Source organism: Desmodus rotundus, chromosome 11 (genome assembly GCF_022682495.2).
Source record: "Desmodus rotundus isolate HL8 chromosome 11, HLdesRot8A.1, whole genome shotgun sequence".
In the NCBI taxonomy this organism is placed as follows: domain Eukaryota; kingdom Metazoa; phylum Chordata; class Mammalia; order Chiroptera; family Phyllostomidae; genus Desmodus; species Desmodus rotundus.
This window is the reverse complement of record NC_071397.1, coordinates 35953537-35978607: the sequence shown is the minus strand read 5'-3', so window position 1 is coordinate 35978607 and position 25071 is coordinate 35953537.

Sequence of the window (25071 nt, the reverse complement as noted above, 5' to 3'; positions counted from 1 at the left end):
ACTTAGATTATAACATTATATGTGAATCTTTTTGGATAATTTACCATTAATGTGATGCATAACAGAAAGTTAATAAATCTTCGAAATTAATATGCTCAGTCAGACTATGCAAGCACACATTAGTTAACGATCACCTACAATGCAAAATTGCATTCTATCATATTGTTATTGACATGTTAGCAGAGCATGTGTTTTGAATTGTTTTTCTTCCGGAAGTAACACAGCCACAAAGTAGGTTTGCCAATGGAGATAGGGTACTTGTAGAATGGTACAATCTCACCAAGAGATTGTACTTATAATAACCTTGGCCTTTGCATACCACAACAATATGATATGAGCAGTTATTGCTTAATAGATTTGAATTATTCTTGGAAGAGTGTGAGGAACTAGACAAATGTTGGTCCTATACATTGTAATATACAACATTACAAGAAGTATAGAGAATATATAAACCAAATGCTCATCCTGAACTTGTGGTTTAAGGATGTATGCCAGTGTATAGGACACTACTACCTGTTTCATTAGTAAATGTATTAAGCAGTCATTGAAAATTTCTTCCTAGTTAAAAGACAATAATCACCAATAGAGAAGTGGAAAATAAGGATGAGTAGTTAGCATAAACTTTGTGGAGCTGGTAGTAGGTAAGGGTTCATAAAAAGTATAGATACTCAGCCAATATATAGACATTTGTAGCAAAAGAGTAGGAAGCAATTTAGTGTATAAAGATTGCTGTTAATTGTTCTGGAACAACAAACAAGCTTGTAAGTGAAGTTGCAGGATAAACTTAATATAAGATAAAACAAATGCAATATTTTTATGCACATGGGTCTTTTTAATATTTCTACTTTCCCCAGACCTAGATCTGGATTGAGTTCTCAGTTCTCCAAAAGGTAGACAGAGATAGGTGAAATACTACACACTAGGCAGGTATGTGTTCAGAGAGGTTAAGCAAGAGTAGCCCTTCAGCCCAGCTTATCAGAGGTGATGCTTACCACTTTCTGGGATAGTGCTAGGCACCAAGACTATCTAGAGCCTCTGCTTAGGGGACAGATGTGACAAATTACTTTCAGTTATTTGTGACAAATCACTAAAGTGATTCTTTATCAGAATGAGGTGGTATAAGGATTTCTGAGTGGGGCATAGTGCCTCCTAGATTATTCTGAAATGTCCAAATTTGCCTACTTGTGGGGGGCTCCACTTTCACTGAGAACTACCTCTTTGAAAATAGACACAAAACTAAGAATTTTAATGTAGAAGGGAGGAACAGACTACTTCCATTTCTCAAAGATTTTTGACCAAAATCCATAGTAAGAAATATATTTTACATCATGACCCACTACCTTCACACATGAGCACAAAAACACACACTATTGAAACACAATTTTTGATTCAAAAAATACCATGATGTTGCCTGTTATTTTTTCTTCTAATTCATTCTATTGTATTTTTTAAATGGTGATATTAATCAATGAAAGCAAATACCTCACCCGTTAATGGATAGTAATCCACAATTTGAACAATAGTGAGTTACCTTATAGCTGCACCATTAGCTAGGAGGCAAGTGTGTGCTAAAACTTGGAGGAAAATCTTGCCTGTAACACCACATGGCAGGTATAACACCACACCTTAGGGCCTTTGCGTTTATTCTTCATCTGGAATGCTCTTTTCCAATTTTTCCAGCTAGTTAACTCACTTTTTTCAGATCTTTGTTCAAAAGCAAGCTCCTCAAGAAGGCCTTCTCTAGGCTTTTCTTAACACCCTATTTAACTTTTCAACCTCCCCAACACTCCCTATACCTCTTCCTGCTTTATTTTTCTATATAATGCTATATACTATATAGTATGGTACTTCTCTATAGTATTATAGAATAATCACCCATCTGACACACTAAATGACTTTAGTAATTTGTGTATTGTCTGTCTCTTTCTAATAATACATTAGCGGTACAGGCCAGGAGATGTTTTTAAAAATTGACTTTAGAGAGACAAAGGGGTGGGGATGGGGGTGCAGAGAGAGAGAGAAAGGGAGGGAGAAAGAAACATCCATTCGTTGTTCCACTTATTTATGCATTCATTGGTTGATTCTTTTTTAAATTGTTTTTATTTATTGATTTTAGAGAGAGAGAGAGGGATGGGGGATAGAGAAAGAGAGAAACATCTATCCACTGTTCCAACTGTATGCATTCATTGGTTTCTTCTTGTATGCACCCTGACCAGAGATCAAACCTGCAACCTTGATATATCAGGACCATGCTCTAACCCTCCGGGTTACCCAGCCAGGGCAGGCCAGGGGATTTTTGATTTGTTTTATTCATCATATACTCCCAGTGCCTAGAACAAAGCCTGGCACCTAGTAAGCGAATAGTTGGCTGACTGAATGAATATATGAAAAACATCCTATGTCTCAAGTGAAATACAGTCCATCAGAGGAAGTAATTAAATGTAATTCTGGACTTTATTTCTGTTCTGCTAAGAACAAATTAAAGACAGTTTAATTTGTTACCTATGGCTGCATATATTTAAATCCCTTTATTTCTCCCAACTCTCCCACACCTCAGCAGCTGTGCTGAGCCCCTTCTCCTCTTAACCCCATTCTCAATTGTTTCCTCAACGTTCTCCTGCAACACCCACCTACCTGAGCTTTTTTCCTTCTTTCCTCCTCTTCATGCTGCATTATCTCCATTCCAACAGTGCCCAGAGAGTCCTCTGTTCTGACTCCTCTGCTGTGCTAGGTGGCATTGGCTCCCAAGAGCAGCTGCAATTTTGTGCCCCAATTCCCTCCCTTCCTGTGGGGCTGCCCCCAAAAATGTTAGAGACATGCTTGTCATATCAATAAATCAGGGACAAAAATATGGTATTTTAGAATAAATTTCTTTTAAAAAAATTTTTATTGTTGTTCAGACACAGCTGTATGCATTTTCTCCCCATCCCTCCACCCCACCCCAGCCGAACCCCCCTCCCTCCGCCACCATCCTCCCCCTTGATTCTGTCCATGTGTCCTCCATAGTAGTTCCTGTAATCCTCTCTCCTCACTGTCCCCTCCCCACTCCCCCCTGGCTATTGTTAGGTTGTTCTTAACTTCAGTGTCTCTGGTTATATTTTATTTGCTTTATTCCTTTGTTGATTGTGTTCCAGTGAAGGTGAGATCATATGGTATTTGTCTCTCACCGCCCAGCTTATTTCACTTAGCATAATGCTCTCCAGTTCCATCCATGCCATTGCAAAGGGTATAAGCTCCTTCTTTCTCTCTGCTGCATAGAATTCCATTGTGTAAATGTACCATAGTTTTCTGACACTTGTTTGCTGATTTGTTTATGTTGGCCAGTCTGACTGATGTGAGATGGTACCTCATTGTGGTTTTAATTTGCATCTCTCTGATGGCTAGTGATGCTGAGCATCTTTCCATATGTCTCTGGGCCCTCTGTATGTCTTCCTTGGAGAAGTGTCTGTTCAAGTCCTTTGGCCATTTTTAATTGGGTTGTTTGTCTTCCCGGAGTGGAGTCCTGTGAGTCTTTATATATTTTGGAGATCATGCCCTTGTCTGAGGTATCATTGGCAAATATGTTTTCCCATACTGTTGGTTCTCTTTTTATTTTAATGCTGTTTTCCTTAGTCATGCAGAAGCTTTTCATTTTGATGAGGTCCCATTTGTTTATTCTTTCCTTTATGTCCCTTGCTTTAGGGAACGTGTCTGTGAGGATGTTGCTGCATGGAATGTCTGAGATGTTCCTGCCAATGTTTTCCTCTAGGACTTTTGTGGTGTTCAGACATATATTTAACTCCTTTATCCACTTTGAATTTATTTTTGTGTATGGCGTAAGTTGGTGATCGAGTTTCATTTTTTTGCACATAGCTGTCCAGATCTCCCAACACCATTTGTTGAAGATGCTGTTTTTGTTCCATTTTATGCTCCTGCCTCCTTTGTCAAAAATTAATTGACCATAAAGACTTGAGTTTATTTCTGGGCTCTCTGTTCTCTTCCATTGGTCTATGTGCCTGTTTTTATGCCAGTACCAGGCTGCTTTGATTACAGTGGCCTTAAATGCAGTTTGATATCAGGTATTGTGATCCCTCCTGCTTTATTCTTCTTTCTCAAAATTGCTGCAGCTATTTGGAGTAGTTTATGGTTCCATATGAATTTCTGAAATGTTTGTTGTACATCTGTGAAATATGTCATGGGTACTTTAATAGGGATTGCATTGAATCTATAAATCGCTTTGGGATGTATGGCCATTTTGATGATGTTAATTCTTCCAATCCATGAGCAAGGTACATGCTTCCATTTGTTTGTGACTTCCTTAATTTCTTTCTTCAGTGTTGTGTACTTTTCTGAGTACAGGTCTTTTACCTCCTTGGTTAGGTTTATTCCTAGGTACTTTATTTTTCTTGTTGCTATATCAAATGGGATTTTTTTCCTGATTTCTGTTTCTGCAGTTTCATTGTTGGTGTACAAGAATGCCTTTGATTTCTGAGTATCGACTTTGTATCTGGCAGTTTTGCCAAACTCATTTACTAGGTGGAGTAGGTTTTTGGTGGAGTCTATAGGATTTTCCATGTACACTATCATGTCATCTGCCAACAGTGACAGTTTCATTTTCTCTTTTCCAACTTGGATGCCTTTTATTTCTTTTTCTTGTCTGATTGCTGTGGCTAGGTCTTCCAATACTATGCTGAATAGAATTGGTGAGAGAGGGCATCCTTGTCTTGTTCCTGATCTTAGTGGGAAAGCTCTAAGTTTTTGTTCATTGAGTATGATGTAGGTCTGTCATATATGGCCTTTATTATGTTGAGGAATGCTCCCTCTATTCCCACTTTGCTGAGTGTTTTTATCATAAATGGGTGCTGTATCTTATCAAATGTTTTCTCTGTATCTATTAATATGATTATGTGCTTTTTGTCTTTGCTGTTGTTTATGTGATGTATTATGTTTATTGATTTTCAAATATTGTACCATCCTTGCATCACTGGGATGAATCCCACTTGGGCATGGTGTATGATCTTTCTAATGTACTGCTGGATGCGGTTTGCCAATATTTTGTTGAGAATTTTAGCGTCTATGTTCATCAGCGATATTGGCCTGTAGTTTTCTTTCTTCCTTGAGTCTTTATCTTGTTTTGGGATTAGGATGATGCTGGCTTCATAAAAAGAGTTTGGGAGTCTTCCATCAGTTTGGATTTTTTCGAATAGTCTGTGAAGGATAGAGGTTAGCTCTTCCTTAAATGCTTTGTAGAATTCTCCTGTGAAACCATCTGGTCCAGGGCTTTTGTGTGTGGGGAGTTTTTTGATGACTGCTTCAATTTCATCTGCTGTTATTGGTGTGTTCAGGTTTTCTGCTTCTTCTTCATTCAGTTTTGGTAGATTATATATTTTCTAAAAATGTGTCCATTTCACCTAGGTTTTGAAATTTCTTGGCATACATTTCTTCTTAGAAATTTCTTACAATCCTTTGTATTTCTGTGGTATCAGTTGTAATCTCTTCTCTTTCATTTCTGATTGTGTTTGTTTGGATCCTCTCTCTTTTTTCTTGATGAGCCTACTTAAAGGCTTGTCAATTTTGTTTATCTTTCCAAAGAACCAGCTCCTGGATTCATTGATCCTTAGAATTGTGCTTTTAGTCTCTATGTCATTTAGTTCTGCTCTGATCTTGGTTATTTCCTCCCTTCTACGTGCTCTGGGCTGTGTTTGTTGTTGGTCCTCCAGTTCTTGTAGGGGTAGGGGTAGGTTGTTTGTTTGAAATGTTTCTACCTTTTTAAGGTTGTCATGTATTGCTATGAACTTCCCTCTCAGGACTGTCTTTGCTGTGTCCCATAGGTTTTGGGTTGTTTAGAATTCGTTTTCATTTGTTTCCAGAAATGTTTTGATTTCTTCCCTAATCTTGTTCTTGACCCATTAATTGTTTAATAGTGTGCTATTCAGTCTCCATGATTTTGAGTGTTTTGGGTCTTTTCCTTTTGGGTTGGTTCCTAGTTTTAGTCCCTTGTGATCAGAGAAAATGCTTGATATGATTTCAATTTTCTTGAATTTGTTGAGGCTTGCTTTGTAGTCTGTCATGAAAGTCTGTCATGTAGTCTGTCTTTGAAAATGTTCCATGTACACTTGAAAAGAATGTGTATTTTGCTTCTTTGTGATGAAAAACTATATATATCAGTTAAGTCCATTTCATCTAGGGTATTGTTAACTGACACAATATCCTTGTTGATATTTTGTTTGGAAGATCTGTCCTTTTTGAGAGTGGGGTGTTAAAGTCCCCTACTATAATTTTGTTGCTGTCAATATCTTTCTTGAAGTCCTCTAAGATTTTCTTTATGTATTTGGGTGCTCCTATGTTGGGTGCATATATATTTACAATGTTTATGTCTTCTTGGTGGAGTCTTCCTTTGAGTATTATGAAGTGAACTTCTGGGTCTCACTTATGGCTGTTCTTTTGAAGTCTATTTTGTCTGATATGAGTATTGCTACACCTGCGTTTTTGTCCTGTCCGTTTGCTTGGAAAATTTGTTTCCAACCCTTCACTTTCAGTCTGTGTAGATCTTTTGTCCTGAGGTGGGTCTCTTTTAGGCAGCATATGTGTGGGTCATGTTTTCTTATCCATTCAGCTATTCTATGTCTTTTGATTGGAGCATTTAATCCATATACATTTAAGGTTATTATTGATAGGTTGTTATTCATTGCCATTTTTTTCTACCTGTGTTCCTCTCTCTTTCTCTTTCCTTCCTTTCCTTAAAGCAGTCCCTTTAGCATCTCTTGCAGAGCTGGTTTGGTGGAGGTGTCTTCTTTTAGACTTCTTTTGTCTGTGAAACTCTTTATTTGGCCTTCTATCTTGATTGAGAGCCTTGCTGGGTAAAGTAGCCTTGGTTGCAGACCTCTGGTTCTCATTACTTGTAATATTTTTTGCCATTCTCTTCTGGCTTGGAGCGTTTCCATTGAGAAGTCAGTTGCTAACGTTATAGGGACTCCCTTGTATGTTACTTCCTATTTCTCCCTTGCTGCCTTTAAGATTCTTTCTTTATCTTGGAATTTTGCCATTTTAATTATAATGTGTCTTGCAGTTGGCCTCTTTGGGTTCCTCTAGCTTGGGACTCTCTGTGTTTCCTGGATTTGTGACTTTTTCTCTCATGAGATTAGGGAAATTTTCCATCATTACTTTTTCAACAGGTTTTATATCCCTTGCTCTTCTTCTTCTCCTTCTGGTATCCCTATTATACGGATATTATTATGTTTCACATTGTCCTGCATTTCCCTTAATCCCTCTTCATTTTTTCTGAGCCTCTTTTCCTTTTCTTGCTCTTTCTGGGTATTTTTTTCTACTTTGTCCTCCGCCTCGCTGATCGATCTTCTCATTCATCGAGCCTACTTTTGATTCCTTCTACTGTGTTCTTCATTTCAGAAGTTGTATTCTTCATTTCCTCTTGGCCCTTGTTGATAGTTTCTATTTCTTTTTTCATGTTCATGTAGTTTGCAGTGAGTTCACTGTAGTTTCCCTGTAGTTTCTGGTAATTCTCTGTGAGCTCAGTGAGCTTCCTGGTAACCATTGCTTTGAACTTAGTATCTGATAGTTGAGTTGCCTCTATTTCATTTAGCATTCTTTCTGAGGCTTTCTACTTTCCTTTCATTTGGGGATTGTTTCTTTGTCTTCCCATTGTTTGTGAGACTCTTCTTGGTAGCCTCTGTTTCCTAAATTGATCTGTTCTGACTCCCTGAGTTTATGGTATGAACTTCTATGGTAGAATGCCAGTGGGATTCAGTGGTGCCATCTCCTTAATATCCTGAGCTCGCTGGTCTTGGACTGTCGTTTATGTTGGCTCTCTGTATGTCTTTGGGTTTTGATTGTTGTTGGGTCTTTTCTGATGGGTCCTTCCCTCGAGCTGGTTAATTGAGGGTCACTCCGTCCACCTCATCTTGTATTTTGTTGTGCAGATATGGACAGTTTGTGTTGAAACTGATTCTTCTATGTGTACAAGCTTTTGATGCTTCTCTATCACTCTTGTTCAGTTGTTCTGAGTAATTTCCCCACTATTTAGTTGTATTTCCAGATCAGTCCTGGATTGAGGTTAGTGTGGCTTCCACTCCCTTCTTCATCTTCTTCCATTTTTATCTGTTGGCGGTTCATTTGTTGGTGGGTTTCCTCTTCTAGCAGGTGTACTGGTGTTCACTGCTCCCACCTTGCAAGTTCTCTGGTGTGGCAAAGTGAAATTTGTCTCACTGTCTCAGTTATTAGGATGACCCCTGTTTGGGTCTAACTCTGGTCTTTTCAGAGCTCCAGGTTTTATTGTCTCACCTGTGGGAAAAGGAGAAAAAAGAAAGAGAAAGAAGAAGGGAAGGAAGGAAAAAGGAATAGAAAAGGAAAGGAAGGAAGGAAGGAAGGAAGGAAAGAAGGAAGGAAGGAAGGAAGGAGGAAGGAATAAAAAATGATTGGCGGAAGGATAAGAAGAAGGAATTTTAACAAAAATTATAATAAAAATAAAAGAAGGCAGGAAGAAGGAATAAAAAGTAAAGGCAGGAAGGAAGAAGGAATAAAAAAAAAGGAAGAACAGAAAGGAAGAAAAAATTAAAAAAAAAGTCTTCTGCTGGCTTTAAACTGGTCAAGTCAGTTCTGCTGGTCTTCCTGTCTGTGAAACCGGAGGGGTTGGGTAGAGGGATTGGTTTCACTTTTCCCCCTTCCTGAGCCACACTCTTCGCTGTTGTCCAGCCTCCCGTCCAGTTCCTCAGGGTCCTTCTGCTCCCCAGTAGGCCTCCAGTCCACCAGTTGTGCTGTCCTTGAGGTGCACCAATTAGGGGCAACTCACACTCCACCTTCTTGCTCTTTGCTGTCCTAGATCCTAGGGGCTATTGGGTTCTCCTTCACGGTAGTTCAGCCCCGTACTGAGTGAAGTCTTTCCGGGGACTGCAGTCTCCCCTAGCTCTGCAGCTCCCCTCTGCTGGGCATTCTGCCTTCCTCCTAGAGAGCAAGTAGGCCCTGCAGGGCTCTGTGCCCAGGGGCTAGGTGGGAGGTTTTCAGTCCCCAGTGCTTGAGGCATGGTCACCTGTGGGCAGCCAGGCTGTTGATCAGTTGCACCGGATCAGGGGCTTTGGGCCTGTGCGCCTGGGCAGCCGGTCTGCTAATTAGAGTGGGCACCACCGGTGCTTCAGATGTGGGCACCCAGGCCGCTGATCAGGGTATGCACCCACTTGGGGGCTTTGGGTCTGTGCATCCTGGCAGCCGGGAAGCTGATCAGAGTGGGCACTGCCCTGGCTTCAGTTGTGGGTGCCCAGGCTGCTGATCATTCCTTTAGTTATAAAGTTCACATTGGAAGCTTACTCCTTGCCTTTTATACAGGAAAGCAATGTACAAGTTCTGGAGATTCTGTTCACTTATTGCAAGTCAGACCTGCTTCCTCACTGCCTTGGAATTATCTCCAACTTCCCAGAGACCACTTCTCCACATGAATATTCTGTTCTGCTCCCTGGAGCTTGGTACATGACTTTGTGAACTGAATTTTACCTACTCTCTAAGTTATAAAGTTTTTTGTTCCATGCTGAATACTTTAAATTGACAAATAATTTTAATATAATCTATTTAAACTTATTTTCCTGATTATAAAGTTATTTTAAGTATATTGTATTGATCATGCTATTACAGTTGTCCCATTTTTTTCTCCCCTTTACTACCCTCCACCCTGTATGCCTCTTTCCACCAGCATTAACTCTGCCCTTTTAGTTCATGCCCATGGGTTGTACATGTAAGTTCTTTGGCTTCTCCATTTCCTATACTGCTCTTAACCTCCCCCTGTCTATTTTGTGCTTACCATTTATGCTTCTTATTCCTTGCACTGTTTGCCCCTTTCTCCCCCCTCCTTCCCACTGATAACCCTCCATGTGATCCCCATTTCTGTGATTCTGTTTCTGTTCTACTTGTTTGCTTAGTTTGTTTTTGTTTTTGTTTTCATTTTAGGTTCAGTTGTTGATAGTCATAAGTTTGTTGTCATTTTAATGTTCACATTTTTGATCATATTCTTTTTCTTAGATAAGTCCCTTTAACATTTCATATAATAAAGGCTTGGTAATGACGAACTCCTTTAACTTGTCCTTATCTGGGAAGCACTTTATCTGCCCTTCCATTCTAAATGATAGCTTTGCTGGGTACAGTAATCTTGGATATAGGTCATTGCTTTTCATCACTTTGAATACTTCTTTCCATCCCTTTCTTGCCTGCAAAGTATCTTTTGAGAAATCAGCTGACAGTCTTATGGGACTCCTTTGTAGGTAAATGTGTCCTTTTCTCTCGCTGCTTTTAAGATTCTCTCCTTATCTTTAATCTTGGGTAATGTCATTATGATGTGTCTTGGTGTATGCTTCCTTGGGTCTTCTTTGGGACTCTCTGAGTTTCCTGAACTTCCTGGAAGTCTATTTCCTTTGCCAGAGTAGAGAAGTTCTCCTTCATTATGTTTTCAAATACATTTTTAATTTCTTGTTCTCCCTCTTCCCGTTGCGGCATCCCTATGATTTGGATGTTGTAATGTTTAAAGTTGTCCCGGAGGTTCCTAAGCCTCTCCTCATTTTTTTGCACTCTTGTTTCTTCATTTTGTTTCAACTGAATATTTATTTCTTCCTTCTGCTCCAAATCATTGATTTGAGTCCCAATTTCCTTCCCTTCACTGTTGATTCCCTGTACATTATTCTTTATTTCATTTTGTATAACCTACATTCTTTCTTCTATTTTGTGACCATACTCAACCATTTCTAGAAGTGAGCATCCTGATTACCAGTGTTTTGAACTCTGCACCTAATAGATTGGCTATCTCTTCATCACTTAGTTCTGTTTTTGGAGTTTTGATCTGTTCTTTCATTTGGGCCATATTTCTTTGTCTCAGTATACCTGATATCCTATGAGGGGTGGAGCCTTAGGTATTTGCCAGGGCGGGGCAGCCCACTTTGCTGCATTGTGGTGCTATATGTGGGGGAGGTGTCAGAGAGGGAACAATGCTGCTTGCTCAGCTCTGGGCCAGCTTTCAGTCACTTCCCCTACTACCCACAAGCAAATTGGGACCTTCTGGTGCTGATTTCCAGATGGGTGGTTTTGTGTATGTTCTAGGACCCTGTGGGTATGTCCAGTGAACTCTCCTGTGAGGCTGGCATTTTCTTCCATCGCCACAACCCCCACAAGTTTTTATAGCCAAAGGTTTTGAGGCTTTATTTCCCTACACTGGAACCCTGGGTTTCGTGGTCTGCCTTGCTACCCAGTTGTTCCTCCTGGTTTATCCATAGCCAAATGTGGGACCATCTGGTCTTCCAGCAACTGCCTTGTGGTGTGCCCTTTTGGCCCAGCTACCCATCTCTGACCCTCCTAGCAGTCTGAATGAATGTTACTTTTTTAAGTCCTTGGTTGTCTGACTTCAATACAGTTCTATTTTCTGGCACTTCTGGTTATTTTTGTTTTCAAACTTTTTGTTGTCTTTCTTTTCATTGTATGAGGAGGCAAAGGATATCTACCTATGCCCCCATCTTGGCCATCTTGGTCAGAGGTCCTATAAAGTTATGTCTAACTAATTTTTAAATGATCCTGAAAGCACAGTGTGTCTAGCACAAACAGTACCCCCTTAACTTAATCAACGTGAACTTTCCATTTTTGGAAAGCTTCCTGATTTGAATGTTACATACCCAACATGTATTGTTTTGTGGTTAAGAACAGGTGTTTAGGATAACAGTATCTATTTGAATGAGTTATAGAAATACATTTTTTATGGTAAGAATACTGTTTAATATTTCCTTGCCTTTCTTTTTAGAGGTTAATTTTAGTCTATAACTTAACCTTGGATTGCGTGTATGCTTTTGAATAAAATATAACTGTGATGGCACTTATTCCTTTAGAATATCACAAGACATCTTAAATCGTATTTTCAACTTCTTAAAAATGACTTATTTTTGGAAACTTGAACAGAAGAAATAATTAGATGGTTCTCAGTTTTCTTCTGACATTACAATTCTAGGCATGAAATGTCTTCTACAATAGGACCTGGATTGAGTTTAAGCTGAGTGTTAGAGTATAGGTATACATTTCATGTGAGCAAAGACAGCCCTGACATAGAGTTTGCAGTAGATTTTGGTGCCCTACACATATTACTTTACCAGAGCCGTGGACTCATCTCCCAGCTATTGTTTTCCAGCCCTCTTTCTTCCATGTAGAGCACTCTGTAGAGCCATTCATACTCCTTCCTTATAGCATCAGGTTGAGGCTAGACTTCAGCTGAAACCACAGCTTTGCTTGTTTTCTTCCTATGTCCCATCTTCATTTCCTTCCTCAAAATAAAATTTCTCACACAAGCATTACTGTTTGGAAGTCTGCTTCTAGGGAATCTAACCCAAGATAGAATTTGAGGGGGTAGCAATTCTCTTTGACTTGTTTCACTTTATTCCTTCTTACCTCATTGCTCCAAGGAACAGAGCACTCTGGGGACAATTGAGAAAATTTCATGTTTGTTTTTGAGATTTTTTTTGCTTTTTAAAAAATGATAAGATATGAAAACTCATCCCGTAAAATTTAATTTTTGGTCTGGTAAGGATAATTCAATCATTCTTCTTTTTATAGAAATATTGATCTCTGTCTTTTGATTTGAGTTAGTTAATTAGACATATTTTTCTTATTCTAACTTTCTTCTTCCAAATCTTTCTTCAGTAATTTCTAGATGTTCATATTTGGAGCATCAGAAATATCCCTTAGCACTGGCCCAATGCAAGGTGAATGGTCGGAAACTGAATGCTGCTGCAAACACCTATATCTGAGAAATTCATGCATCTGCCTCCTATTGGAAACGAGAATTGAACCCACAGTAATTTCATTTCTCCTTCCAAGTCTTGAGCAAATGACCCCTACTGGCAGAACACTAATTACACTTAGAATATTGGGAGTAAGGGGACTGGGGAAATGTAGTTCCTAGGCTTCTATTCTCTGTGATACAGATGAAACCTGGTAGTGAATGGGAAGAGGGTAGTGAGGAGGGAATGGGAACAAAGGGAATGCTACTTACCAAAAGAACACAATATTTAGTAAATCTTCTTTTCCACTCTGACGATTACATTTAACCAAAGATGGATCCATCTTCTTCTTGGAACTAGACAGAGGGAATAGTTTAGCATATTGAATATGTTCAATTTAAGTTGGCATTAATATTTGATATCAGTTCTCTGGCTAAAACAGTGAAAATAGTGAGACATAAATAAAAACAAACTGAAAACTAGTTTAAAGCATAGAACTTTGATTTTTCATAAGTTAAAGGGAAATTGTAAGATATGATATTAGGTTTATTTAGATGTAAAAAAAAGATGTATACTTAAAACATTGAAGACATAGATGGCTTCATTTGAGACTGATTTTGAATTTGATTTCTAAGGAGATATTTGTGATAAGAAAAATAAAATTTAGTTGTCAGAGACCTATGGTTGGATGTGAATAGAGTTCAGATAGGACTCCTACAAAATGTGAATTATGAAGATAAAACAAAGCAATAAAACTGAGATAGAAGCTTAAAAGAGAAAATTTTGTTTTCTTATTAATTAAATATGAGCTTAGGTGCCTCCGTCCCAACACTGGACAGAGGTCCTGAAAATTTGGCTGATCTAGAGAAAGATGGGAGGACGCATTGAGTGAATAGAGACAGGTAGAGTCTTCTTGCAAATTATGAAATTTCTGGTGCCCCATCTTTAGCCATGTTCTTTTTGGTGTGTGTATTTGTGCTCATGTGTATGTGATTTGAAGTATGATCATGATTTTCATAAAGGTTTGGGAATTTGAGAGCAGAGGAGACTTGTGAATAAAGCACTCCAGAGTGGATGTGGCATGATGTCATGTTAAGAATTACTACATTACCTAACTGCTGAAGGTGCTGTGCACATTGTCTTCCATGCGAATGGCACCTCTAAGAGTGCAGTGCACTGTGGAATCAGGCAGGTGGCCTGGGCTAGGCTCACAGAATTTCATTAGTCCAGAATGATGCTGGGGCAGCAGAATGAACTAAAAGGATTGGGAGAAGAACTGAGATAGCCCCACCAGTCAGGGGTCGGCAGAATAATCCATGAGACAAGGTGGCAAAGGTGTATGAAGAGAGTCTGTACTTAAAGGGCCTTTAGGATACAGACAAAAGCTGACACACTGAAGTGTGTTATTACTACGCTAGAAAATGCTTGGTACTAGGGTGACAGCATGGGCTGAAAAAGACAAGATTATATCCTCGTCTGCTCCCCCTACCCAGCCCTTGCCACCCCCACCTTAGTCCATCCTATATGCTTTAACCTGTATACACAAATGTAACTTAAAAGCAAACTTTGGGGAAGGAGATAGGTAAGCAGAGAATTGATTGAGGCTTCTGCTATCTAATGCATTGGAGGCTCTAAATAAAAATTAAATTTTATTATTAAAAATTAAAGAAAGTTCCATTTCTTTACATCTTGGAGACTGAAATTTGTAGCATTATCTTTGTCTGTCCTGGTTGGATGTAAGGGTTGTGCCATGAAAAGTAATACAGTAGGAGAAAAAAAATCCTGCCATGGCAATTCTCTCTTCAGTCTAAATTAATTATTTTAACTCTTTTACCTAAGGCATGTTTAGAACTAAAATACAGCAGCAAGGTAAACAGGAAAGAAAAAAGGTATTTTTGGTTTTTTTTTTTTTCATTCTTTAGTACTCACAAAGTGACAAGAAATAAGAAATCACTTTCTTTCTGGTGAGAACTTCTTTGTGAGGGTCAAGGAACAAGAATGTAATTTAAATTTAATATACAATTCATCATGGAGGTAAATCTTGGTCCTCTTGCTCTGGGAAACACAAATTTATATATACTATCTATTAAAACTCTTAGATATACAAAGAGAAAAAAATAGTATAATTGTGGGATATAAAATAGTTAATATGTTGATTTGTAGTCAACTCATAAGAAATTTGATAACAAATAAATCTAGCTCTTTACCTTATACTATACACCATTTTACTTTTTAGGGGATTAAAGATATAAGATGAAAACAAATAGAAGAATATGTGAATATGTTTCTGGTATTGAGATGGAACTAGCATTTCTAAGAATTAAACAATGAAAAACATCAGAAAGAAAAAACATCAGATGGAAATAAAAACTCTTCTATATATGTAATGTATATATACATATATTTGACATGAAATGTATATTTATCACAAATAATATAGACAAAAAATAGATATTCTTAATATATAATCTGTTCCTATAACTAAGTTAAGTTAAACATCCCAGTAGAAAAATGAATAAATTAAAAAGGAAATAGATATAAGGGGATTTTAACATCACTAGTAATAATGGACAAGTAAATTAATAACAAAATATGCTTTATTTGGCAAATAAAATCATCAAGGCTTAAAACAATGATACTGTGGGCAAAGGCAGTGTCATGGGCACCCTCACTCACTGTCATTGGGGGTATGATTTGGGACAAATATTTGGTTCATAGGGACTGTATCCTGAGTAAGCAGCCCAGTGCCTCGCATAATCCATGTTCAATATTCTTTTGTTGAATAAATGAACTTTTATAAAAATATCTTTGGGAAAAAAGTTTTAAAAGTGTTGAAATTTCACAGTATTTTTCATTAAGTCCAATTTTTAGGAGTATATCTGATAAAGAAAAATTTGTATAAATTTTAGACACTGAGTCGTTGGAAGTACTAATTAATTTTTCTCAAACAGAAATGTAGGAAAAAGCAAAGGCCAATGATTATAATACTCAGTGAATTCACACCATTTGGTAAAGTTACAGAACAGAACTCGCAATGGCATAGGCAGTGAGTTAGTTAATCATCACTGTGCTCATATGTGTATTACAACTTAGGGGAATAAATTCACTTTTCTACAGCAAATATATTCTAATAAGTACAATTTGTTCTAACAAACATATACTAAGTTCAATTTCTTACAACAAACATCTAAAACCAGGTTTGTAGTACTCATAGCCTCAGGACAATAATTACATGCCATAGGTGATGAGAAAGCATCTTTGTAGCACTTAAAATCTTTTTTGCCTTTCTGAACAAAACATCAAGACAAATTCAATTTCATGATGACAGGATGTGGACATATGAAGATTTAATGTAAACAGGATCTTCAACCCAAGCTGCTAATGCTCTCTGTTTGACACCTTCATGGTATCTGGTTTATAAATTTCCTCCAACTTCTTTCGATTGACAACAAAGTGGATTGCCTAGTCCGATGTTTTATGCTCTCAAATGCTTTTACTCCTAAGATTTCTTACTAAATACTCTAGTTACTTATGATCTATGGTTTTAAATAAAGTTATAAACAAGGCAGAATCAAAGTATAAACTTATGATTTTATAACTTCACAGTCCTAAGCATAAATTAATGTTTATGTACAAAGATATTTATCAGCATAATAATGAAAAATAATTTAAAATATCAAAATAGAAAATGATTAAATATAATGATATATCAATAATGGAATACTCTGAAGGCATTAAAATGGTGTTTTTAAAGTATGTAAAGGCATGAAGACACCCTATGATATGTTCTGTGAATAAAATAGTGTACAAAATTGTATATAAAGTGATCTCATTTTTGTTATGTGTGGATGAAAAACAGGATGCTAGTACACATTAAAGAGTGATTATTGCAGGGGTGCTGTAAATATAGACCATTTTATTTACTTTATTTTATTATTTACTTTTTGTATATTCCAAAATATCTGCAATGAGAGTGTAGTGCTTTTAGACTTGTAATTTTATTAATGTTTTTTTATTTGTTAATTTATTTCATTAATTTTTTAAAAGATTTTATTTATTTATTTTTAGAGACGGGTAGGGAAGGAGAAAGAGAGGGGTAGGGAGGGAGAAAGAGAGGGAGAGAAACTTCAATATGTGGTTGCCTCTTGTGCATCCCCTACCGGGAACCTGGTCGGCAACCCAGGCATGTGCCCTGACTGGGAATCGAATCAGCAACCCTTTCTTTCACAGGCCAGAGCTCAATCCACTGAGCCACACCAGCCAGGGCTTATTAATGTTTTTAAATCTTCACTATGATAACTTTATCTTAGGCATATAAATTAGGATAGACCAAGATGAAAATAGGAGCTCTAAAATAAATATGAACAATAATTATGTTTTTATTAAAATTGAAATTATAACACAAGGGAAGTTTATACATTAGTAACAGTCACTGTGTCACAGCTTATATCCTGAAAACAAAGAGATGTCTGGAATTAACATAAAAGATCATTTACATCTATTTATATAAAATCTTCTCCATTTTGCCTTCCCAAAATTGAATTATTTTCACCTAAAGCACTTCACTGAGTTCACTTCCCTCACCTTTTCATAAAGTAATGTACTCTAGCTTTGGACTCTAGCCAAGATGCATAGGACTTCTAAGGCTAAGTATGAATCTGTGAAATAAGGATGAAAACATTTACATTGACAAGCATACTTTTATACACACAACAGATGTAATCGTGTTTGGGTTATGAAGGGAAAAATAGAATTTAAAAAAATCACAACCTGCCTCAAGAAAATAAGAGTCTAGTGGGGAAGAGAAGGATGCAAACAGAGTGAAGTACATTTCATAGAGGAAATGTCATGGAACCAATGTACTTCATGTGTGGGGGGCCTTTGACCATCCAGTAGAATCTTTTATGTGGATTCAGACAGTAAATAAGGGAAGAAAGAAAAGGTATGGGAAAGAGTATGAAGTTATAAAACCCATGTCAAGTTGAGAAAGATGATAACAGAAATAATAATAAACTTTTTGCAGTGCTTATCTTGTGTGAGGTACTCTTTTAGCACTTTAAATATACTAATATAGGGTGGGGCAAAGTAGGTTCACAGTTGTGAGTAAGCAAAACACAGAGCTTATTCTTGTTCTATTATTTATTAATTATTGTCTTATTTTCCATGTGAACAACTGTAAACCTACTCTTGCCCAACCGTGTATAGACAGTGGAAGAGGAGGTAGATGGGTAGGGGGTTTTAGATAATAAGCCCTGTGCTGCAGACAAAGAACATTGGAAGGAGAGGAGTGTCATGGAGGCCGCTGTGTAACATTGGGAAGTCAAAGATCACATGTTCAAATATCATCTCAGCCCTTTGTAAACCATGATCCTGGACAAGTTTTTTACTCTCTTATAATTTTAATATATTATCCTGTAAAATAAGTGTAATGATACTGACAGGACAGTGGATGTTATCCATCTAATAATTATAAAAGTGCTTTGAAAACTACACAATTTTTTAAAAAATATATTTATTGATTATACTATTACAGTTGTCCCATTTCCACCCCCTCACTCCACTCCATCCTGCCCACCCCCTCCTTCCCACATTCTCCCCCAACAGTTCATGTCCATGGGTCATACTTATAAGTTCTTTGGCTTCTACATTTCCTACACTATTTTTACCCTCCCCCTGTCTATTTTCCACCTATCATCTATGCTACTTATTCTCTGTACCTTTCCCCCCCTCTACCCCTCCCACTCCCCTATTGACAACCCTCCATGTGATCTCCATCTCTATGGTTCTGTTCCTATTGTAGTTGTTTGCCTAGTTGGCTCTTGTTTTTGTTTTAGGTGCGGTCGTTAATAATTGTGAGTTTGGTGTCATTTTTACTATTCCTATTTTTTATCTTTTTCTTAGGTAACTCCCTTTAACATTTCATATAATAAGGGCTTGGTGATGATGAACTTCTTGAACTTCAGCTTATCTGAGAAGCACTTTATCTGCCCTTCCATTCTAAATGATAGCTTTGCTGGATACAGTTATCTTGGATGTAGGCCCTTGCCTTTCATGACTTGGAATACTTCTTGCCAGCCCCTTCTTGCCTGTAAGGTCTCTTTAGAGAAATCAGCTGACAGTCTTATAGGAACCCCTTTGTAGGTAACTGTGTCCTTTTCTCTTGCTGCTTCTAAGATTCTCTCCTTATTTTTAATCTTGGGGAATGTAATGATGGTGTGCCTTGGTGTGTTCCTCCTTGGGTCCAGCTTCTTTGGGACTCTCTGAGCTTCCTGGACTTCCTGGAAGTCTATTTCCTTTGCCAGGTTGTGGAAGTTTTCCTTCATTATTTGTTCAAGTAGTTTTCAATTTCTTGTTCTTTCTTTTCTCCCTCTGGCACCCCTATGATTCAGATGTTGGAGTGTTTAAAGTTGTCCAAGAGGTTCCTAAACCTCTCCTCATTTTTTTTTTTTTTTTGAATTCTTGTTGCTTCGTTCTTTTCTGGTTGTATGTTTCTTTCTTCCTTCTGGTGCACACCGTTGATTTGAGTCCCAGTTTCCTTCGCATCACTATTGGTTCCCTGTACATTTTCCTTTGTTTCTCTTGGCATAGGCTTCATTTTTTTCGTCTGGTTTTCGAACAGATTCAACCAATTCTGTGAGCATCTTGATAACCACTGTTTTGAACTGTGGATCTGATAGGTTGGCTATCTCTTCCTCGCTTAGTTGTATTTTTTCTGGAGCTTTGAAGTGTTCTGTCATTTGGGCATTTTTTTTTTTTTTTTTGTCTTGGCGCATCTGTTACTTTAAGGGGTGGAGCCTTAGGTGTTCACCAGGGCTGGGTAACGCTGGTTGCTGTGCTGTGATGCTGTACGTGGGGGAGGTGCCAAGAGGGAGCAATTGGGTCCGCTCCCCTCTCCACCAGACCTCAGTCCTTCACTCCGCTACCTATAATCAAACTGGCCCCTCTGGTGCTGGTTCCCGAGTGGGTGGGCTTGTGCAGCCCCTGTGGGTCTCTCCTACAACCTCTCCTGTGAGGCTGGGAGTCTCTCCTGCTGCCTGCTGCCCCAACCCCCACGGGTGTTCTCAATCAGAGGTTTGAGGCTTTATTTCCCCGAGCTGGAGCTCTGGGTTGCAGGGTCTGCTTCGATCCCCGCCGTTTTTCCGGTTTATCTGTGTGTGAATGTGGGGCCGTGGGGTGCTACCCGCTGCTCTGCCTGCCCCGTTCTCCGCCACTCTGGAGTCTGGCCCTCTCGGTTTATCTGCGCAAACGTGGTGCCACAGGGTCTGCCAGTGGTCAGACTGCCTGCCCCTTTTGTCCCACACTCCGCCAGTCTCGGTCCTGCCACGGCCACGCAAGTCCTCTCCGCCCTGGTTGCCCGTCTCTGCCCCTCCTACCGGTTTGGATGAATGTTTATTTTTTATTTCCTTGGTGTTGAACTTCCTTGCAGTTCGATTTTCTGTCAGTTCTGGTTGTGCGAGGAGGTGCAGTGTGTCCACCTATGCCGCCATCTTGGTTCTCTGAAAAACTACACTATTTTATACAGACTTTGTGTTGTTGCTATGATGATCTGACCTTTGTTTTAATAAAATAATCGTAGGGCCAGTTTAAAGGATGGATGGAAAAGATTATAGAACAGCAGCAAGGTCAAATTTGGGTGTTGCTGGGACAGTCCAGTGAGAGAGAATAAAGGTCCAAAAGAACAGAGTATAGAGAAGAGAACAGAGGAAAGAACAGAACTTTAAAGAACATGTGGTGCACTTAATGGGGAGAGGAAGGATAAGAAAAGAAATGGATGAAGATGTTGAAGAGATAAGAGTGTCGCTAAGGAGCATAAGGTTAATATTTTCAAATGCTTCTGGTAAAGCAGGATAGGTAGAGTCAGCACTGTTAGATTTGGCAATGTTGTCACTCATGATTTTTAAGGAAGAGTTTTAGTAAAGTTATGTAGACAGAAACTAGACTAGGAGTTGAAGTGAAAGTGAGTGACAAAAGTTTGAGGAATGCAGGGGGAATTACTCCTATGAGTGTTCAGAGGAATGAAGAGGAAAGAGGTAGAAAGGCAGAGTTAAGGAACAGTTAATTTAGAACTGGAGCACCTTTAGCATGTTTGAAGATGAAGAAAGAAGCCAACAGGGAAGACAAGAGTGAAGGTAATGGAAAAAGAAAGATGTTATAAAGGTAAGTTCTGGGACTTAAATGGGGTAAAATGTAACGGGTTGGAAGGCCAGCCTTGGAAAGGAATAAGGTCATTTCTTTTCAAAAGTGAGAGAAGAGAAAATTGATAAAGGCCTGAAGATAGATTTAGGTAAAAGGAGAATGATTGAGAATCTTATAGCAGAGAGCCTTTGTCATTTCGGTGCAATTGCTCTGTAATCAGAGCCATAGACTGAGTAAAGAGAATGACCTTGGAAAAACTAAGGAGTGGAGATAGGTAGGAACATTACCAGGAGAAAAGAAAATGGACTAGGGCAAGAAAAATACTTTGAAAATTAAGGCAGAATTTGAAAAGTATGAATAGAAAGTGTATTTGTTAATGTTTCCAGATCTTTCCCATAATAGTCTTTACCAGAGTCCTTATTAGCATTATGAAACATAAAATGCCATGTCCACTAATAACCGTCTGTTTATCAGGAGCCTGCTGGCATTTAGTTTATTTGTGGTTTCCAAAGCATCTTTTTATTTTATGTTTTGTTCCTCTCCTCTTGTGTATCATGCCAACCTCAGTGCCAGACATTTTTATTGGTTCGGCTTCCGAATGTTTTCAGGCTAATGTGGAAATTTGTCACTTGTTAGGCAGATTGGAAATACCTCTGCTTCATGAAATCTATATCATTTTTCTGAAATCAAAATTCCTGGCAAGCACCATATTTTCAAGTAATTAATCTTCATTCATTATCCAAAAGAAAAGTGGAAAATTGCCATAGAATGGAAGCTACTATATAAATTGCGATTGAAAAATTTCCTGTTCTATCTGGATTTCATGTTACATATTACTTTCTAACTCTTGTTCTTGGGGAAAATGGAAACAGAGTTGCCTGGGAAAAGCAGCTACAAACAATCCATAAACAAATGTGAGCATAGATGTGTTTCAGTAAAAACTGTATTTATAAAAACAAGATTTGGCTTTCAGTTTGTAGATTGCCAACCTCTAAATAAGAGTTTTAAGAATACACTTTGGAGAGAACGGAGTTGCTCTGAAACACATAAATGGTAAAGTCATTCCTAACCAATTTTCATATTGTAATTTAAAACATAGTATTTATTTGAGAGTTCTGAGAAGTTCTTCCATTTAACAGTACAATTTTTCAGTCAGTGTACATTTTTTTAACTTGCCCTTCATAGTTCCACAAAATTATATTGTTTAACTAGGTACAAGATTATCAAGGCTAAGCACAGGTCATATTTCTAGTGAAATTTTCTCAGAACTTTTCCCTTAGAGGCTGTTATTGTCCTTTCTAAGGTGGAAACTGAAAATCTCTATGAACAGACTAAGACTAATATTCTAAGCAGACCTCATGATGCTTCTCCACTTTCTCAGTAATATATATATATATATATATATATATATATGATATCAGAAGAATTTTTGGAGATAACTTAGGCAAAGCTTTCATACATTGCAAGATTTCAATTTCTGGTAAAGCAAGATGAAAAGAAAAAAGAAAGCCTGGTGCAAAGAAAGATTTTGGGTAGATGGAGTAGTTTTGTTCAAGGCAAAGCACATAGTACTATGTCTACAGCAATGAAGCACTGACCCAGTCACATGGAAGGCAGGTCTCCAGTTAGGGCACATATCAAATTAATTTGCCCAAACTAAAATCAGTAATTCAATTGTATTTATCAATTTGTGTTCCTGGTCACCAGCTAAATCATTTTTTTTCTTGTATCTGTATCCTTTAAATATTTATATTCAGTTATTGAGGCTCAGGGTAAGTAATTATTTAGTTGAGGTCCACAAACTTAGTGTCTTTAATCTGTAAATCAGGGGTATAAATCATACCTCTGTTTCTTTAAATACTTTTTTAGCTCTCCCGTGGACCTTTTTATTTAATCTACGTCTTTGCTACACTGAGATTTCCAAAATTAAATGTAATATTCTAGGCTTATACAAAGATAGGCCATTATTTTGTAGGCTTGTGATGTGTTATTTATTTATTTGGGTCCCAAATAGCAATGGCCTTTACTTCATTGCCATCTCTCACTGAAAATTTATCTGTTTTGGTGTCTCAATATCTCTGGTTCTTTTTCTCATGATTGATTTTCAAGTCTCGCCTGTCTTTAAAAATTAGTATATGCACTGCTGAGGGAAACTCAAATACTTTGTTTCCAGATTTTGCGATCCCCTTCTAATACTTGCATTTTTAAACAGTAAACTGATTTAAATTATTTTCTGCCTGGAATTCTATTTTTTCTCAGACCTTGCTTATTTCTTTCCATTGATAGTATTTATTGCCCCTCTTCAGTTTCAACCATCTTGGGACCTACCTGTGAGCAGTGCTGGCTCATAGACCAGACTCCAAGCTTATTTATGGCCATCAGGATGAAGACAAAAATAGAGTGAGGCAGTCTAATCTGCTTTTGCAATGCAGTGATATCACCATCTTGTGAAAAGGTGATTATACCTATCTATATTTCAAATGCTTACTAATCATAATTTTCCTTTTCCTTGTATGAGTGTTGAAAGTTGAAAACTTTTCACTTCAATACTCTGTCACCTCCTCATTCTGATGGGAATCAAAGGTTCAACTTTTCCTTTATAGAAAGTGAAGAAAGAGAGACAAGTGATTTCCCTCTAATGACAAACTATGCTTCCTTCTGGATATCTTGCCTTAGCACTTACCTGATTCTGTGATAGCCCTCTGTGGTGTCTACATTGAAATCAGTGTCTAGATCTGAGTTCCAAAAGCTTCCCTACTCCATGTTCACCCAAGGCAGTACTGTGAGGTGGTGAGAGAACATCTTGTTAGCTCCACAAAATGGGATCAGGCACTTAATTTTCTAGGCTTCAGCTTTTTACTGTAACGTGACCTCCAACTTTCTGACTGCAACTGTACAACAATTTCTCCTCTTCACTTTTTATCTTCTTGGAAAATGTATTTGTCACATTTTCCCCATTCTCACTTTTTAGACTCTTGACTAAATACCTTTTATCCTCACGACTTAGCATGCCATTTTCATCACTGTTTTTACAACCCTCTTCTTAATATGTGATAGTGTTAGGTTGGTGATACAGGTGGTTCCTGACTTCAGTTCCTCTTACAATAAATCAGATAGAAACTACCATAGATAAGACATTAGTGTGAAAATCTCAGAATGCAGGGTGAGGCTGAAGCACCTCCCTAATCCACAGAAACTGAGAAGGATCACATTAGATGGGTAAGGGGAGTCATTTAATTTTGACCACATCACCCCTTCTCCAGGTCAGCACAGCCCTGTACCAAAAGTGGCCCCCCTGTGCTGTGGTTTCTCCAATGGGAAAAAGAAATGGTTTCTCCAAGGTGGACATACAACTTTCCCAGTATTGTTGAACGCTTCCTGTGAGGTCCACTTGGGTCTCATCTTATGAGGATCACTGGGGAAATCTGCAGAGCTCAACCTCTGGGGAGCAGATAGTGACAGAGAAGTTATGTAGTACTTATAGCAAACATCACTCAGATCTTGGTGGACTGCATTCTTACTTGAAGTGGCACACGGGCAGGTATGACCATCTTCAGAACAAGTTGGTGGTCCTGGCAGCCAGGGAGCTAAGCTGGCAATTCTTCTTGATTTGTGATGTGAATCCTGGCCAGCAGGATCCTGTGTTGTGGCTGCAATAGACAAATAGACACGGACTACAGAAATCCTGTGGAGAAAAAGGGACCGCGCTGCCGCTCTCTAAGTCAGAGAGAGGGTCCCGAGACCCCCAACTGGACTGGCTTTTATTGTTTTTCTAGGGACATTACATCAAGGATGGTCCTCATTTACTATGCACAAGTTTGTTTTGGGTGGTCACATTTTCCAGACAACAAAGGAGAGGATGTTGCTAAATACATCAAAGAAGAATATTTGCAAATGTAAAGGGAGAAGTGGTCGAACTGGTTATACTCCATACTTGAGAGGTTTAGCTCAGATTTTAGGAAGTTAAAGACACTTCGGTAAACATTTGCTGCCTCAACTCAGGGTGAGGGAGTTTTAGTGAAAGCAAGCCTCATAGCAGTCTAGGTACATTGCAGGCCTGATTCCCCACGGGAGAACCTATCCATGGACGTGGGTCCTGCCCACCAACCTCACTCCCCACTGGCTTTTCTGAGTGGGGGCTGGGCCACATTTCCCACGCTTGGAACAGTTCCCTATAGATTTGGATCCCCTGCCACACTATCTG